This window comes from Hemicordylus capensis, chromosome 8 (assembly GCF_027244095.1).
Source record: "Hemicordylus capensis ecotype Gifberg chromosome 8, rHemCap1.1.pri, whole genome shotgun sequence".
Classification (NCBI taxonomy): domain Eukaryota; kingdom Metazoa; phylum Chordata; class Lepidosauria; order Squamata; family Cordylidae; genus Hemicordylus; species Hemicordylus capensis.
In genome coordinates this window covers 24,178,573-24,197,158 of record NC_069664.1, presented here as the reverse complement: position 1 = coordinate 24,197,158, position 18,586 = coordinate 24,178,573, and the positions used below count along the sequence as shown (strand labels likewise).

Genomic DNA, 18,586 nt, shown 5'->3' with positions numbered 1-18,586 from the left:
CTCTCCTTTTCTGAGCCTGCACTTGTCCAAAACCAGAGGTTCCAATGGGAGATGGAGAGATGAGTTCAGTGTTCAAGACTAACTTTGTCATCTTCTTGGCACGAGGGGGCAGCAGTACAAGAACATGGACTATACTAGCACACCTTGCCAAAGATATGTGTAACCGAATTGTACTGGTAGTCTGGTTTGTGATGCAGAACCTTAAGCAATAAAATGCAATGATTTGAACAAGCAATGAAGGGTCAAAGCATACCGACGCAGTAGTTAGAATCTGGGAAAGCAATTTTCTCAGAAATGTGACCATATAATGTTTCTGAATCCTTTCTCAGAACCACGGCTCTCAATTTTGCCTGCAATGAAATCAAGGTAAATTTGGAACATCCTGCTCAGAAGAATTCTCTGTAGGAAGTTTTAAAGGTTTTGAAAAATGATAAAACGAGCCACATTTTGTTGTGGGGAGGGAACAGCATCTCTATGCAGGGAATAAATGCGTTGAATACTGTGACAGCAGCAATATTCCAGCTTCCAGATCCACCCATCTACATGGTTCACATTCCCTACCTTTCTGTAACTAAGATGTGCAGAACTTACCTAATCATTCTCTAAATGGTTACTTGGCAAATTATTTTGGATTGTACCAATGTACAATGAGCTCAGCTGTTATCTGAGCACACTAAAACATCTGACTGGTTTGCTATTGCCTAATTGCGAGACTATTTACTACCACCATTTTCCTTCAAGAGGCTGACCAACTTCACTATTTCACACAATAGCAACCATTGCTAAATAGGTAAATATATTTATATTTATTTAGAATATTTATATCCCACCCCTCCAGTACACTATTGCTTGGGGCAGCTAAGCCAATAAAAATAACATACTATAAAACAATATAAAACCAATAAAATAGAAACAAATGAAAAACAAATCTCAATTAAACTCCAAATTTGAAATTACATGTTAAAAAGTTAGAAGTTACAAAGTTAAAAGGTTAAAAAAAACCCAACAGATATAGTTACAGCTATGCCTCTCTAAAAATATGGGTCGTCAACAATTTCTTAAAGGCCCCTAGACCCATTTACATGTTATGTTCAACATTCATACATGTGCACAGTACACACAGGTACATATCTGTACACAGGTACAGTCATTCACATGTTCATTCACATGTTATGCTGAACCCAGGTACAGAAGCACATTTACTATCTCTACCATGCATTCGAAGGGCCTGTATCCAGGTTCACTTTTTAAATGAACATGGGTCTAGTTATTCACACACAAGTGTACATGTACATTTGTACAGTATAATGTCTGATTCGGGTTCCAGAGGGAGGGAAGATGAAGTGGTGATTCCCTTTATTTAACTGGGGAGAGTTTCTTTTTTCTCTGTGTGTTTCTTTTTTAGATTGTGAACCCCTTTTGGGACAGGGAGCCATTTTTATTTATTTGTTTGTTTGTTTGTTTATTCATTTATTTATTTATTTAGATGTAAACTGCTTTGGGAACTTTTAGTTGAAAAGCGGTATATAAATATTAGTTGACGACGATGGTAGATCTCTTCCAGGAGGATATTTCAAAGTTGAGGGCTGTTCTATGGATGTGGGCTATTTTATTACACATTCTTCTCCATCCTGATCAATAGGCACATAACACCTTGTACAGACACTGCTTCCTTTTTCTTTCTCTTCTGCAGATTCATGACAGCTCTTTGGAAGCCTGTTCCTATATTCAGGACACTTATCTGTAGCTGTAAATATCCGGTGTTCGCTCCTGGAAATGAAAATCTCAGAATCTGGCTGTACCTCTGCTTGTAATATATACTTAAATGGTTAGGACCTTTACCTCTAAGGAATTTATTCCCCTTGCCAGAGTCCCATGATGGAATTACATCTTCTATACTTTATTATTCTTCGTCTGTTCTTGTGCAGCTTTCTGCCTGTTGTCCAACCTGATCCCATGCTTTATTACCATCTCCGCCCCTTTCAATATTTTTTACCATCGCTTACTGTCTCTCTGCTAATGCTGATGCACAGAACCATTGTGATGGAGAGCCATAGACAATACAAATGGCCCACCTCCTCCAAAATCAGCAATCATTCTCAGGGCTAGAGCAGCAAGAAAATATGATTACACCCAGAAGACACTCCCCCTCCCCCTCCACCCCCACCCAACTGCTAGCACAAGGCAAAAAAGGAAAACAGAAATTGATTCAGAGTGCATGGGGGGAAATGATTAATGATTCCAAATCAAAGCTGATGGCATCTGAAGGGCAGACAAGATCAACAAATTGCCACTGGATTAAAATGAAGAGCTCACTATTCCATTCACCAGTCAGTGAAGAGTGAAGACCCATCCATTATAAACTGGCAGGGGCGACATGGGTGCTCAGAGGACCCACAGCTCAGTGGCAGAGCACCTGCTTTGCATGCAGAAGGTCCCAGGTCCAATCCCTGGCAGCTCCAGTTAAAGAGATATTGAGAAGACACTTGCTTGAGACCTTACAGAGCCACGGCCAGTCCAAGTAGACAGCATTGGACCAGACGGACCACTTGTCTGACTCATATGTTACCATGTCCCATACCCCATCTCTTGTAAAGGATCCGTTCTTGTGCATTACTAATTCAGCCCATACCTGGCTTCAGGCTTTCCTTAGGCTGCTATAGAAAAGGAAGTACGAATGCAAGTTATGCGCTCATCAATGTCAAGGCAGAGCTTCAGATTGGTATACCCCATATCTACCAACCCTGCTGTTGTGGCTCCTCCTCCCTTGCACTTGATATAAGACTTTTGCATAATCAAAGATCGCTTGGCCTTGGCTCCCTTGACCTTTTGAGACCTCCAGTACGCGACAGGGGAAACAGTTTCTTTATCAAAAGGCAATTGCCAATCAGTAGAGCAGGACTGCACAGCTTTGGCCCTCCTGCATATGCGGGCCTACAGCTCCCATCGTCTCTTGACTACTGGCCACTGTGCCTGGGGGTGCCAGGAGTTGTAGTTCAAAAACAGCTGAAGTTGTGCAACCCTGCCATAGAGGCAGGGAGTTGTTCCTATCAGTTTCTGTAGGGGCTACCTGCAGGAGCGTATTAAGCTTTCTGTTGCCCATGGGCAAGCAAGGATTTGCTGCCCCTCTCTGTCCCTCCAAGTGAAGGGTTGAGGGGAAGGTGAGGGAAGTGAGGGAGAAAAAAGTTGGCCTTTTACCTTTAGAAAAATGCTACTGTGCGGCAGCAGGATGGGGGAAGCAAGAGCTTCTTTCAGTTCCCTTCCTGCCTCCCAAATGACAGCAGCCTGTTTTGGGTCTCTCTGCACATGTGCGGGGAAGTCAATTGGGAAGCAGGAGGAGAGCCCTCTCACCCTCCACCCTCCTCCTCAAATTTTGCCACGGTAGGCAAGTGCCTACTTTGCCTATCCCTTAATCCGCCCCTGGCTACCTGATCATCAAGATGCTTAACTCAAGTTCATCTAACTATCTCCTATGGATCACTTGAGTGCATCCATACAGGCATTTACACACAAATGCAAATAAGGCTCACATCACAAGTTTATATTCATAAAGCAAACAGTGTTAATCCTCTTGTGAAGTCAATGTTTTAAGTAGAGCAAAGCCAGGAAATCCATATGTAAAGGGTTCACCACATTTTTAGCTCTCACCCCCACCACCCCATGTAGGTCTGCTGTTACAACCGAAGCTTAACATTGTAAAACACACCATCCACACAGTAATGCTAAGCAGGGCTTGCTGGAATCCACCATCACAGAACAAAGATCGTTTTAAAAAAAACACATACAACTCATTTGCAGTATCTCAGTGGGAGGAAAAAAAATGTGCAGATTGTATCCACTGGGTCTTATTATAATGCATTATGTGCAGACTAGCATATGAATTTGCCCAGTGTGCAATGCTATAATGGCAGAGCCTGCTGGAGCGCACAGGTGAACTGAAAAGGAGAATTGGAAGGGAGAAAATATCTCAACCCAAATCATGGTAAGTGTCAAGAGGAAGCGGGGGGGAAAGAGTATATGAGTGCTATTGAATAATGGATCTGATGCTGAGCTGTAGCAAAGTTAACTCCCAAGGAATCTGAGCTGAAACATTTCCTGGCAAATGTACAACATCATAGCAATACAGATGACTCTGGGGTAGTCAGGATCCAAGCCACATGAAGCTCTGGCACCCTTGCTAGGATGTCAAACATCTCCTCCCTGCCCCCCTTGACCTTCTTGGCCATCAATAGACTGGTGTAGGCCATGTATGATCTTTCTCACTCAGAGGTTTGGCCTGGGTTAGCATAGGGCATTTTTTGGTTAGTGGCTTCTGTACAAGAATATAGACTTCCCTAAAGATGTATGGCCATACCAGCCTATGTAAGGCTATGAAAGTCAAGGGCCAGCAAGGAGATGTCTGATAACCAAGCAAGGGTGCAGAGCTTGACCCTCTGAGAGCGGAGGAGGAAACGGGAAAGATTCTGAACCCACACTCTGTCCTGAATTGAGGCCCCTGAAGGGTGTGGAAGAGAGGTTGTGGGGGTCAAGGGTGAAAGAAAAAGAGGAACTCTCATCCAACAAAGTCCTCAGAAAGTCCTTTGTTTGGCTTCTGAACCCATACTCTGCAGACATCTGCAGCTGTGCATAAATTCCCTAGGCTGTTGCCAGATTTCACCCAAACTAACTGATGTATTTGATGCGATGAAATAAAATGTGATGTGATGAAATAAAATAAAATAAAATGATGTATTTGATGTGATGAAATTCAGCAAAACTTCAGCTTTCAAATTTTGTCACTATCCCACGATTATTCAGTCTGAACAAAGAGTCTGGACTCTTTTGACAAGAGTGTGGCTAAAATAACGTTTCACGGCTGAATTACTTCCTTATTTCAAGAAGATGGCACATTAGACAGGGGCAGTTGGTGATCATATACAAATGCACTTTGAGGAGGTCCCAGACTCTGACATGAAAGCACATGATACAGCAACCTTCCTGAAGCTAGGCAGAATGGGAGACTACCAGGGAACCTTATGCTGAGTTCCATCACAGGAGAACCTGGGTTATAATGAAATAAATTCAGAGTCAGTATGGTATAATGACCAGAGTGCTGGATTAGGACCCACATTCAAATCCCTGCTCAGTTATGTAGCTCCCTGGGTAACCTTGGACCAGATAGTCTCTCTCAGCCTAGCCTGCTTCATATGGTTGCCAGGATAAAGCAGAATGCAGAACTGTGTACTGTATATTGGGGTAGGGAACGGGTGCTTTGCATATTTTTATTTTATTTTATTTTATTTTACATTTTATATCCCGCTCCTCCTCCAAGGAGCCCAGAGCGGTGTACTGCATACTTCAGTTTCTCCTCACAAAAACCCTGTGGAGTAGGTTAAGCTGAGAGAGAAGTGACTGGCCCAGAGTCACCCAGCAAGTCTCATGGCTGAATGGGGATTTGAACTCAGGTCTCCCCGGTCCTAGTCCAGGATTCTAACCACTACTCCACACTGGCTCCATATGTTGCTGAACTACAACTCCCATCATCCCCAGCTATAATTTATTACAGCTGGGAATGATGGGAGTTGTAGTCCTGCAACACATTACCTATCCCCAGATGTATATCATCCCAAGATCCTAAAAGGAAGGGTGGGATTTAAAAAAAGAAGTAAGGAATGAATATTCAAATTAACACAAAAATCCAAACCTGAGTATTTCATGTCAAACCTCTGAATAGGCTGTGATAAGTCCAGAAGTGGTTTTAGAACAAAAACCCAGAATGCATTTTGAAAGTGCGAAATGTGAACCCTTCACTCCTTTACGCAGGATGGTGGCGGATGGTACCTGGAGAGACAACATCACAAACCAACTTTGCAGAATTAAATGCTTTTAAATTACACTGATTATTGCTTTTGGTTGGGACAATGCGATTGGTCTCCATAATGTAATTACAATAATAACGTGCTGCAATGACTTGACAGGAGGGCAGAGAGAGGTAGGCGGAAATGGCCTGGAAACAAAGACAAGGGTAATTAGAGGGGGAAATGTAAAAATAAAACCTATATTTCTACTTTTGGCACATTCTCTGGGGGGAAATGATTTCAAAAAATGCCCTTAATGAAAGATCATTATATCAGTTTTCTTTTTTTCTTTTTTAAAAATAGAATCAGCAGATATGTATACAAGCAAAAGGATTTTTTCCCCCTGCCGGCTTCCTTTCAGCAGCTGTCCCTGTCCCCCAAGCTGCTTTTAAAACATGAATTACAGGTGGCCCTCATTATTCACAGTCCCGGCACCTGCGGCTTAACATATCCACAGTTGGGTCACAGGGACCCAGTTTCTGTATCCATGGTTTTAAAAAATAGGCAAAATCTGCCTATCTGTGGTTCCTGGGTGGCCGGAAATGAATTCTGTCATTTGTACCCACCATTTCGCAGCATGGAGTCATTTTGTGGCTCTTAAAAAAAAAAAAAATCCCCAAGAATTTTTTATTAAAATATCTCAAAAATTTGGAAGATTTGCAGGTTTGGAGGGCCTTTCTGGAGAGCTGGAGGTTTGGAGAGCAAGGTACTATGCTTTATTCCCTTCATTTCTGCTATTTGGACCATAGTACCTTGTTCCCAGAGCTCCTGCATACTACATTTCCTGTGGCTCCCTGGTTGATCAAGCAAGCATGTGCCACATTGACCAGAGTTCCACTTCCTGCATCAGCATTCCTCAAAGTTCTCCTCACCACTCCCTTCATCCTCCAACATATTTGGGGTGTGTGTGTGTGTGTGTGTGTGTGTGTGTGTGGTGACAGCAAGGAGGGCTCCTAGGAATGCTACTGCAGGGACTAAAGCCCTGCCCCACCGACAATGATGTATTCACTGCAGGTGCTCAGTCCTTTTTTTGGAGGCAATGTGAAATCCATATTAATTTCCTGGACAAGCTCAAATTCAAGCAATTCACTCTAGTTTAATTCTGGAATAGTTGAGTGGGTCTGCCCATCACCAACTCTCAAAGCCGTCGCCAAATGTTGTACCAGTAATCCACACACCACTGTAAGGTAGGATCCCCACATTACAGAGTGCAGGATGAGAGAATACTAGTTTGCCTGAGGCTACTTAGAGTCTAGGGAACAAGAGTTTGCTAGTTCAAATCCCCACTGCTATGTTTCCCAGACTATTGGAAACACCTATATTGGACAGCAGTGATATAGGAAGATGCTGAAAGGCATCATCTCATACTGCACGGGAGATGGCAATGGTCAACCCTTCCTGTATTCTACTACCAAAGAAAACCACATGGCTCTGTGGTCACCAGGAGTCGACACCGACTCGATGGCACAACTTTACCTTTACCTAGAGATTTAAACCAAGAATGTGCTACCCTACCTACTTCTCAGAATGGTCACTTTTGCTTAAAGAAGAGGGAAAGAAAGAGAGGGTGTTTGGGTGATTAGGGATGGATAAGACAGACTTTTTGGTGAGGGAATTTGGATTTGTCCTGGAAATCAGCCAAGCAATTTTCTGATATCTTGCAAAACAACTCAGCCTATTTCCAAGACATGTGATACAGAGAGAGGGAGGAATTATGAGCCCCGTGGATGGAAGAAGGGTAGCATGCTGTGTAGGCACAGAGCTGGCAGCCTCGTCTGTTGGTGAGTACCTTGGCTCATGGGAGCCTCTCTTTATTTAATTTACTTATTCCTTGCACCACATTAGCTCTTTCGTCACAGCACACAGTTTGGGAATTACTGCTTCAGGCTAATGTGTCAATGCACTCTTGCATGGCAAAGTGTGTGTGTATATATATATACATATGCACACATTTGTGTGTGTAGATATTATAGCCAAGCCTGATGCAGAATAAAGAAAGGTTTCCAAGTGAGTAAATATCAAATGGAAGATTAAGCCCGGTTTGCAAGGGATCTGTTGGTCACACAAATTGAATTGGGCATCTTTGCATCCTCAGTAAAGGCTGTTGAGATCATAGCCAGCTCCTCTTTAGTTAGCATAATCCTGTCTGGGGGTTTTCCTGTCCCTATTTCTAGATTTCATGTCCAGGTATTGCACCCCTTTCCTATACAGCATATTACTGAGAGTAGTATTAGCAACCACTGTTGTCATCATCTTTTATTTTAGCACATAACTACAGGCCTTCAAAATATAACATCAAATATATATACTTTACATTCAATAACAAGAGAATAGCATCAAAAAAAATTTTTAAAGAGGAGATAGGAAAGAGGGACAAAAGAAAATAAATAGGATTGGATACTTCCAACAAAGGGTGAGCAAAATGTCATCTCCCAAGAAGAGTGGTAGCTCAAGTCCTCTGTGTGCCTAGGCTAAAGCGGAGTACCACAAGCTGCCCCTTGCACTCACATTTCCACCCCGCTTTTCCTTTCCCTGTTGGCACCCCAAGCATCTGCCACCGGAGGTGACTGCTGCAGAGGCAAGACTGCCCTCCTGACAAATCTTTTTTTTCTTTTCTTTGGCTGCTGTTTAGCAACAGCGGTGTTGTGTCTTCCCAACAGTTGGTCTTCCCTCCCACTCCCACCCGCTATGTTCCCTCTAACAGGGATTCCCAGATGTTGTTGACTACAACTCCCAGAATCCCCAATCAAAAGCCATTGCAGCTGGGGATCCTGGGAGCTGTAGTCAACAACACTGGGAATCCCTGTTAGAGGGAACACAGCTCCCCACCTCTGCCAAGAAGGCCCCTAGAATTAAGTTACATAATGATGCAAAGTTGTTATATGGGGGCTTCTGGCAGAGGGACAGTGTCACTGACCCTGGTAAGGCTCCCCTTTTGCCCCTCACACCTCCACTTTGTCCCCTCAAATAAAGCAGTCAATTCAGGAGAGAGTTCTGCCTCAGACACAGTTCGGACCATGACCCCGTGGCCTGCTATACTGTCCACAAATTACTTTGTAGGGTTAGTGCTAAAACATCAAAGTGGACCACTTTTAAAGTGACCTATTTATCCACATCGTTTGTCAAATTGGTTAGCTTTGGCAGCAATGATCAGCCTACAACTCTGACCCAAAAGGACGCAGAAACTCATTGCTAAGAGCTCTATAAAGGGAGCATATCACTGTATGACGAGTGGGCATGTACTAGAAATCCCCTTCCTCCAAGTGTGGCTAGATGTGTCTTGAGGTTCCTAGAATGATCTTTTAAAAATGTTCTGGCATTGGATCTTCTTCCCCTGAACGGCCACACACCGCCCATTAGAGATGCAAGGGATACAGTCCCTGCAGCTTGGTTCAGTAAGTGTGACGTTCCGAATGGGAAAGAGCAACATTCTAGACATCCCACGTGCACAGCCGCCCCCTTGCCAGTGTGTATGTTTAAGAATCCCCCCTGGGGGCAAAAATGAATGGCAGTCTCCCCTCTTTAATCAGTACATGGCAGGAACATCTTGTAACGCCACTCTCCCCAATGGTATCTGCTATTAACAGCTGACACTTCATTTCAACAGAACCTCAGAATTGTCTAAATATTTGCCTCAAATATGCACTGCATTTCCTCTTGCTGCTCTGCTCTCTCCCACTCCATCTCTCCAGCTCCCCTGGGTTGTTTTTTGTTTGTTTGTTTTGTTTTTTGTTTTGCTCTGACATTCCTACACGTTGGAAACAGAAAACTGCCACTTCTCTTCCAATGAAAGGGTTGCCTGAGAGGATCTGCCATGGAGATTTGGCTCAGGAAGAGTTGGTTGTGACAGAATGCACATGAGGAGGGGAGGCATCAACCCCTGCTCACTGGGCAAAGACGAGGCACCTTTTAAACATAAGAATATAAGAACCTAAGAACAGCCCTGCTGGATCAGGCCCAAGGTGGCCCATCTAGTCCAGCATCCTGTTTCACACAGTGGCCCACCAGATGCCTCTGGGAAGCCCACAGGTATGCCCTCTCTCCTGCTGTTACTCCCCTGCAACTGGTACTCAGAAGCATCCTGCCTTTAAAGCTGGAGGTGGCCTATAGCTCTCCGACTAGTAGCCGTTGATAGACCTCTCCTCCATGAAGTTATCCAAACCCCTCTTAAAGCCATCCAGGGTGTTATCTGTCTTCATTGTGTTTCATTGAAATGCTGGCTGAGCTTGGGGTGGGGAGAAGCCCAGACAGTCAGCATCCTCCTGAGAAAGAAGGATCTGAATGGATCATCTCCCTGGCAGTAGCCACACCCCCTGCATCTGACATCAGAAACAGGGGGCACGGCCAATACCAGGGACAGGGGCTGAGGGGCAGTCAGTCTCTACAGAGTTTCCCCAGTCAACCATTCATTGAATCACTGACTGGGAGCTCCTTGCCTTGCCTTTGCACAGAGGCAGGGAAAGGAACTCTCAGTCAGCAATTCAATGAACCACTGACTGGGGAAACTCTGCAGGGGCTGACAGGCCCCATCCCCAGTATTGGCCACGCCCCCTAATTCTGATGTCAGATGCAGGGGATGTGCATGGCTTGGTGCTCGAGATTAAAAATCAGAAGGGCTGGAGAGAGGGCAGCAGGACTTTGCCCCTGGATATTCAATGCTGTGACAGGCCTCACCTACCTTAAGCACTTCTCACTGGTAGCAAATTTGGTCCATGACTGTATCAGAACACACAGGTTTTAAAATGGGCAATGACTTTGACCATACAGCAGACCCTTCCTGCAGCACCACACTCTTGGCTTTGACTGCCATCCAGCTCTGGCAATAGAATTCAACAGAATTCAAGCCTGGCCTTGTGCAGGGGAATATTAAGGTTGAAGTGGGCCCTGGACAAGATGGTTCCCTGCACCCCACAGCCTTCTGTCTTCTTCTCCTCCCTACACCCCCTCTCCATGTCAAAAACAAAAACAAAACCAGAACATTCTTGTCACACACTTGTCACCTCACTTTATACAAATAATATCACCCACACCCTACAAATGAGAGTGAAGAGCAAGCAGTCAATGGGCCCCGCTCTTTCAGGGGCCCAGGGACATTTGTCCTACCTTGTTCAATGACAGCTATGCCCCTGTCCTTGGGGCTTACTGTTTCTATGGCTTTTCTGTGCTACTATTTCTCCTGCCTCCTTTATCCTGTCTGGAACTTTTAGCCTGCCAAACGCCTGAGATCTGCCTCACTTCCTGTGGAAGGGAGTCTGAGCCTGCCATGACTTCTTGCCTGTCCTCCCAGGCCCAACAAAGGCACTGCAATAGATGGCGAGAGGCTCAGAGTTCAGGCTCAAGTAGGCCTCCTCCATTCAAGCTAGAGCTTCGAAACCAAGCAACAGCAAGCCTTGCCAACAACACATCCCAACTGCTTAATTCATTTCAAAACAAACAAAGCAAAAATCTGAAAGAATGGTCTCTCTGCTGAACAAGTGGATACTCAAAACCCATCTGTGTCCACAGAGAATTAAAGGGTTCATTTTTCTGGGTTTTTGTTTTTGTTTTTGTTTTTTAGCAGAATGGCTCTGCATAAACCTGATGTCTTCGTGACCTCTATTTATTCTCTCTCAGCCATTTCCCTGGTTATCTGCTGGATTTCAAGTCAAACAACAGGCCTTGTTCACTCCCTGTCAGTGCTGTACCTGTCCCTGAAACTCTAGAAAATCCCTGCCTCAAGTAGAGATGGGCACAAACTGTGGTTTGAACATTTGTTGAGGAATTCAAATAGGAACTTGAAGAAAAAGAGAAGCAGGTCCTTACCTGCTCCTCCACCACCCTGGCATGGTGCCAATATGCACATGGCATCCACGCATGCTCGGGCACCATCTGTGTGGTCAGCAACACCATGCTGACCATGCAAATGGCTCCCATCTATGGTGTGGATGCCATGTGCATGGAGTGCCACCCTAGCAAGAAGCTGAAGGGGGCGGTGGAGAGCACCAGCTCTCCTTTTTCTTAAAGTTCCTATTCAAATTTCCCCAAAAGGGCTCGAACTGCAGTTCATGTACATCCCCAGCCTGAAGCTTCATTCTACATTACCCTCAATGTGGAAGATAACAATTTATATTTCAATGATACAGAGGAAAAAAGAGCTGCTATTTTAGAGGAGCAATCAAATTACTATCCATTCTTCTCCAGGTGGACCTGTGAAATTGGACTATGCAGTGCAATAAGAGAGGGAGGGAGGGTAGAGGAGAGGGGGGAGGGAGAGAGAGTGGGAGGGAGAGAGGGTGGGGAGAGAAAGAGAGTGGGAGGCACTTTGACCAGGAATTCTCCTCCACTGTGTTGACAATGAAACCATGTTCCACTGCAGCTACCTGTAAGTAACTGCTAGCACCATTAGTGGATTTAAGACTCTGAAGACACATAGCAGAGAGCAAAGAGAGAGAGGGAAATTAACCAATGTCCTAAGTCACTTTCCCATTGGTTAGAGAAATCAGTACCAAAAAGAGTAGAGGCTCAGGATCATGATTTGGGCCAAATGAAACATGAAACTCAATGTATTGTTGCTCCTGAAACGTTCTAGCTCCCTCTCAATGGATTAGATACTGCATATTGTCCTGCCGAAGGAAGAGCAGGGCACGTGCACTAGTTCATCATAAGAACATGATAACAGCCCTACTGGATCAGGCCCAATGAAACCTATCTAGTCCAGCATCTTGTTTCATGCAGTGGCCCACCAGATGCCTCTGGGAAGCCCACAGACAAGAGCTAAGGGCATGCCCTCCCTGCTGCTGCTGCTCCCCTGCAACTGGTATTTAGAGGCATCTTGCCTTTGAGGCTGGAGGTGGCCTACAGTCATCTAGTCGCCACTGATAATTGTTCATTTCAAGTGCAAATCTGGTTACTGCTGCTAGCAAATGCAGAGAGCCTCTGTGGCACCTATTGTAACTGCAGTGTAGGAAGCTTTTATAACGAGAAAAGTGCCTTACAGCACAGACAGGTGCCATGGAGATTCTCCACATTTACTAGCAGTGGTGGTTTTACATGTGGACTGAACAAGTGTAAGCACCTCACTCGGCGTCAGAGAGCTGCACAGAATCTAGACCTCCTTCCATAACATAAATTTCCCATGTCCTGATGCTATAATATTCTGTGTTTCCCCATCTTGTACTCCACTTGGGCAGCCAATGATGCAGGGCAAGGACAGGGAAATCCATAATATTGTGATGTAAGAAGACATCAAAATATTTTTAAAGTGAAGCAGTAATTTCTTCTAGACATTATGGAGAAAAAAAGGGGAACTAAACATATGCCTAGCAGCTGAAAGGCATAATCTCATACTGTGAGGGAGATGGCAACAGTAAACTGTATTCCTGTATTCTACCAAAGAAAACCACATGGCTCTGTGGTCTCCAGGAGTCGACACCACTCAACGGTACAACTTTACCTTTAAACACATGCCTACCATTCTTTGTCTAGTTTGGCCCTTTGCCTTTAGGGGGTATTATTTTTCTACTTTTCCCCAAAAAAATTAAAAAACAAAAAACAAACCACCACCACTTTAAACTACAGCCAAGGTAAGATCATAATCCAATCAACTCAAGTCCAATAACATTTTGATTCATAGGCAGTAAGAAAAGGAAAAGTTTAAAACAGCCTCAAATCAGTGGTCTCTAAATCATTCATCAGCTGCAAATTACTAATTCCATACACTTTGTATCTCTTTTTCTGACAAGGTACTTACTTCCCCTTTGCTTTTGATAACAGTGGCATTTTCTTTATCATTGATCATTTGGGTGTGTCTTGGCCTGTGCTTCCTTTGCCCTCAATCAAACTGTGAGGTGTCATACATTCTATCTTCTCTTTTAGAACTCACAAGATAGCTGTTTGAGCAGGCTGATGGGTTGCTACTTCGGTGCAATTATATGGAAGGACCAACAGAATTAGGCTTTTATTTAAATGAGGATTGTAATTGGCACTTCTCAAACTATGTTGCACTGATGGCCACTATTTCGATTTCCTTGTTCTTTGCAGACTACCAGGTTCTCTTATGCTTTTGGTTCTGGGCACCATGCAGAATGATGCATGAAAGGCTTTCAAGCACTGTTTCTTCTATTCTGATGCAATGCAACTTTATTAAGTATCTAGAGTGAAGGGGCAAGGAAAGTGGTGACAGATAGTGGGTAGGTATTGATAGATTTGGGCCCACAACTTGCCACTGAGAGGTTTGATAGCCAAGATGCTATGACTCAAGACTGAACATTGTCCCCACGTCATTCTGTGTGTTCAGTACACCTGCACTGAAGTGAAGAAGGACCTGTGGTTTTAATCTGCATTGATGTCTATTTATTTCTGGGAAAGGCCTCATGCATTTCTGTTCTGTTGATTTGGTTGTGTTCTCAAAGATAACCTGAAAATACTCCAGGGATAACTAATGTGACATTAGTTCATGAACCAGGTCCACAAATTTTGGCCATCGGACAGTACTATCTCAGGGGACGAATGCTCATGGAGACATATACCCCCCAGAGATGGAAATAGGGGAAAGAAATGTTGCACTTACAGCTTTTCCTGTATTATCACCCCTTATTTATTCCCCTCCCCCAGACAATTTGGGTACAATCGCAGTCATTTTTGCACAGAGAAATGGTTAGGGTCAAGGTTAGGGTAACAATGAAAAAATTGTTACTCTCTATGGAGTAATCTTTGAAGAACATTCCTGCCAATTTTCACTTCCATTCTTCTCACAACATCAATAACATTTTATAGTAGTTTTTATGTTTTTAAATTTTTAAAAAGCTTTTAAAACACCATTGTAAATTTGCCCACTGCAGGTCTGATGGTCAGGACGATAAAAGCATGAGAACACATTGAAAGTTAGAAGTATTTTTATTTATTTATCAAATTTGTACACCACCCCAAACTTTCATCTCTAGTATTGCAGTGCTATCACTGATTTTCCATCTCTAAAAGTATAGACCAGGTCTGCTCAATTTTGCCCCCCCCCAGCTGTTTTGGGACTACAACTCCCATAATCCCCAGCCACAGTGGCCAATAGCCAGGGATTATGGGAGTTGTAGGCCAACATCTGCAGGAGGGCCGAAGTGAGGCAGCCGTGGTAAAGACCTTGTCAAAAATCACAATGAGCATCCGTTCCCCCAGATAGCACATTTATTACATGGACCACATTTAAGAATCGCTGGGGAAGCAGAGCAGAAGAAAGAGGGCCATGCCAGTTATGAATGTTTCAAGGGCTTTGGGGCTATTCTAACACCACATCTTTTCATCAGTTAGAATGGAGTACTGTATCTGCAACGAACCCTACCAACAAGCACACTCCAAAACAAATTAAGCCTAGAGCCATGTTTGGGTTAGGAAGCTTATCACAATTTCCCAAAATCCCCATCAGCCAATGTTCTCCCAACTCCGACATATCTACATATTTCCGCTTCTGAGCACAGTGCTGTCACCATCCTTTAAATAGCCACACAAAATCTGAAGCAGTTTTCATTTATTGTAGCCACATTTGAGTTTTGTTCTCCTCGTGTAGCAACTTCATAAGAAAATCACCACCATTACTACAAGATATTATTCATCATGAAAAATTACACTCAATGTGCATAACTGTAAAGGTCCTTGAAAATACAGAAAGAACTTAAGTTGGAAGCAAGCGAAAAACACTCCAGGATATTAATGCAACTCTCAACCAGATGTGCAAAAATATATGAACTAGTGAAACAGCACACAAACTCTACGTACACAGCGATATTTCCTTGCTGTTCCAAGGCCTAAGCATTATTCACTTTTCAAATTCTCATCCTTGCATCCTGTCCTCTGCTTCCCCCTGCATGGAGTACCAAAACAACCTAGTTGCCAGATGCAAACTCTGGTCCCGAAAACCATCCACCACAGTTTTAAAAACGGAAACCACACTGACCATGTGAAAGGCATTTGATGGCAGTGTGCTACTACCATCAATAGATGTGCCCAACATCTTCCCCAAAAGCCATTCGCCAAAGCAATCATGGTAAAAGCAGTGTCTCCTACCTACCTGAGCAATCCTCTTCCGATCCACCTCTTTACTGGCAGCAGTCCTCCACTTTGCTTTACCTTTTCATGGCAAATCTCTCATTTCAGTTTTTGCCACTTAAAAAATAATCATCCACATACGACTCTGCCATAGGGATAAGCAGAATAAAATGTCACTTACCTGAAACAGAAAAAAAGGGGTGTGTGTTACATTGAGTTTCTTTGAATTCAGGTCAACGTCAAGCTTTGAAATTGCAACAATGAAGATGATTTTCTTTATACCCCCCTTTCTCCCCTTCACTTTTCAGTGGAATTCTTTACTCTTCAAAACTCATTTCCTGGGGCCAGACGTTCCCTTCATTATCCCTCTTTTGTTTCCCTTGTACTGACACCCTTCTTGTTCATTCCCAGAGAGAAGAGGTCAAGAGAGAAAGGGAGAGATTGGAAAAAGTACTTCAGACTCTAAAATACAGCACAGTCAGGAGCTTGAAATGCAGAAAAGGAGAGTATTGGGGGTGGAGGGGGGGACCGGCCTTTGTTTTTGGTGAAATTAGAGATGAGATCTCTCCCGCACACCTCAGGGAGCAGCAGCGTGATGAGTGAAAAGCGGGGAAGGTTCCAATATGGAATCTGAATTCACTGGTTATTTTGAGTGGGAACTGGGTGAACATAGGAATTCCAAGACCCAAAGCAGGGCTTCCAATAGGCCATCACCACCTTTGACTCTCAAAGTTGGATGTGCATCACCAACAAGGGGCTTCACTTGGGGACTGCACAAACAGAGCAGTTGTCAAGCATTTACATAAGAAGCGGCCTTACACCAAGTCAGACCATTGGTCCATCTAGCTCAGTATTGTCTACACGGCTTCTCTAAGGTTGCAGGCAGGGATCTCTCTCAGCCCTGCTTTGGAGATGCCAGGGATGGAACTTGGAATCTTCTGCATGCAAGCAGGCAGGTGCTCTTCTCTGAGCAGCCCCATCTCCTAAGGGGAATATCTTACAGTGCTCACACATTCTCTTTGGCCTTTATGCGAATTTTCCACATTCAAAATAGCCAACCTCAATATTCCAATCAGAGTCTAACATTTGAAACATGCAAACATGCAGACGGTCCCATCCCCTATGAGGAATACTTTAAAGTGCTCAAACATGTAGTTTCCAATTCTAATGCAAACCAGAGCAGACTCAGCTTAGCAAAGGGGACAACTCATGCTTGCTACCACAAGAACAGCTCTCCACCAATTGGGTGGACTGTTGGAGGCAAAGTATATTTTTATTATTTTTCTCATCACCAATGGGTTTTGCAAGCCAAACTTTAAACTTCCAACCTATGTAAAGAGGGAAAATTCAAAATCCTGTCCTACAGAACAATGGCGCTTGCAGATAAGAACCACACCAAGCAACTTGCCCAAGGCCACAAAGGAACTCTGCACTTGGTCTGAATGAACACTGCCAAGAATTGGATCACATTCAACAAAAGTAGTCTATGGTCAAGGCTATGCAGCATTGTTATCATTTCCCCCACATGGTGGCATTCCTACTTTCACCACTACAAATTGCATTATATTGCTACAGGGCTAACCCCAGTCTGTAATGGTTTGCAATGATAGATGAGATTTCTCTCAAGAGGCTATGTAAAAGCCTATGAGGTTTCCCTCCGTGAGTGATGTAGCCTGCCACGCCACATTCTATTCTCCCCAAAGCATGTCTGTCATCAGTTTTAAAGTGTCAGAAAGGGTCTAAATGCAATTTACTTGCTCTGGATTGGGCCAACAACTGGGATACTTATCAGAGATCTCTGGGTCCCTGTGCAATTTTCCACATGTCCAACTGCTAGACTAGAGTTGATCTACACCTCCATCTGACCTCCACACATTTGGAGGAAGGGGAATGAGCTAAATACGGCCCGGCTCTTGGGACACAAAAGCCCTACATTTCTTACATTTGGGGAAGGATCTAAAGGCAGGAGCTCTCTGAAAGGGTTCTCTGTTTGATATGCAGTCCCAGTTCATAGCACTGCAAAACCAAATTCCGTTTCAATGAATTACCAGCTGCTCTTTATAGGACTATCATAAAATCAAGAGTGGTGACAGCCCAACTGCTTCTAATCAGTTTCAACTGAAGAGGTTCTCTTGCCCTCTTTTTTTTTTTTTAATAACAGAAGCAACTTTTAAGGAGATTAACCCCTTGATTCTCGCTTTCATTCAAGACATTGGAATCCCCAGACCTGGAATGGAATACTATATTGGATAGTTATCAGAGATTATGTGGTCATTCACACAATCAAAAACTGTGTTCTGCCTGGGTTTGGGAGCTTTGTGTGCTCCCAATTTTTAGTTGTGTGGAAGCAAGGTAAGAGGAAACCCTGGGAAGAAATGATTGTGTGGAAGCAAGATTGGAAGAAAAGTTACCCAGGTTTTCTTCCTACCTTGCTTCCACATAATCATTTCTACCCAGGTTATCCTCTTATCTTGCCTCCACAAAACCAAAAATTAGGAGCACACACAGCTCCTAAACCTTGGTAGAACATAATTTTTGACTGTGTGAATGCCCCATTCCGTAGCCTCATGCTGGGGTCTTGACCCACCCCTCATCAGACAGCCACAGAGAGTGCCATGATTGGTAAAAACCTAGCAATTTTTGGTGTAGCAGGGTTTTCTCCCCAAAGACACTGGCCCACATTGTGCAGGCCTACACTGGTGTACCTGATCAGCCTGTGTTGCTGTAGGCCTCTA

General features: G+C 43.9%; 1 protein-coding gene across 7 annotated transcripts in view; it reads right to left on the bottom strand.

Moving 5' to 3' along the window:
* NTM (neurotrimin) overlaps positions 1-18,586 on the bottom strand; it is a 769,818-nt gene that overhangs the window by 486,464 nt on the left and 264,768 nt on the right. Inside the window, exon 1 of one of the 7 annotated variants that reach the window (XM_053269727.1) lies at positions 15,874-15,892. The exons of the other annotated variants lie outside the window; for them this stretch is intronic. The gene's annotated coding sequence lies outside the window, so the exon portion shown is untranslated. Of the gene's footprint in view, positions 1-15,873; positions 15,893-18,586 lie in introns of those variants that run through there. 7 annotated transcript variants of the gene reach the window in all.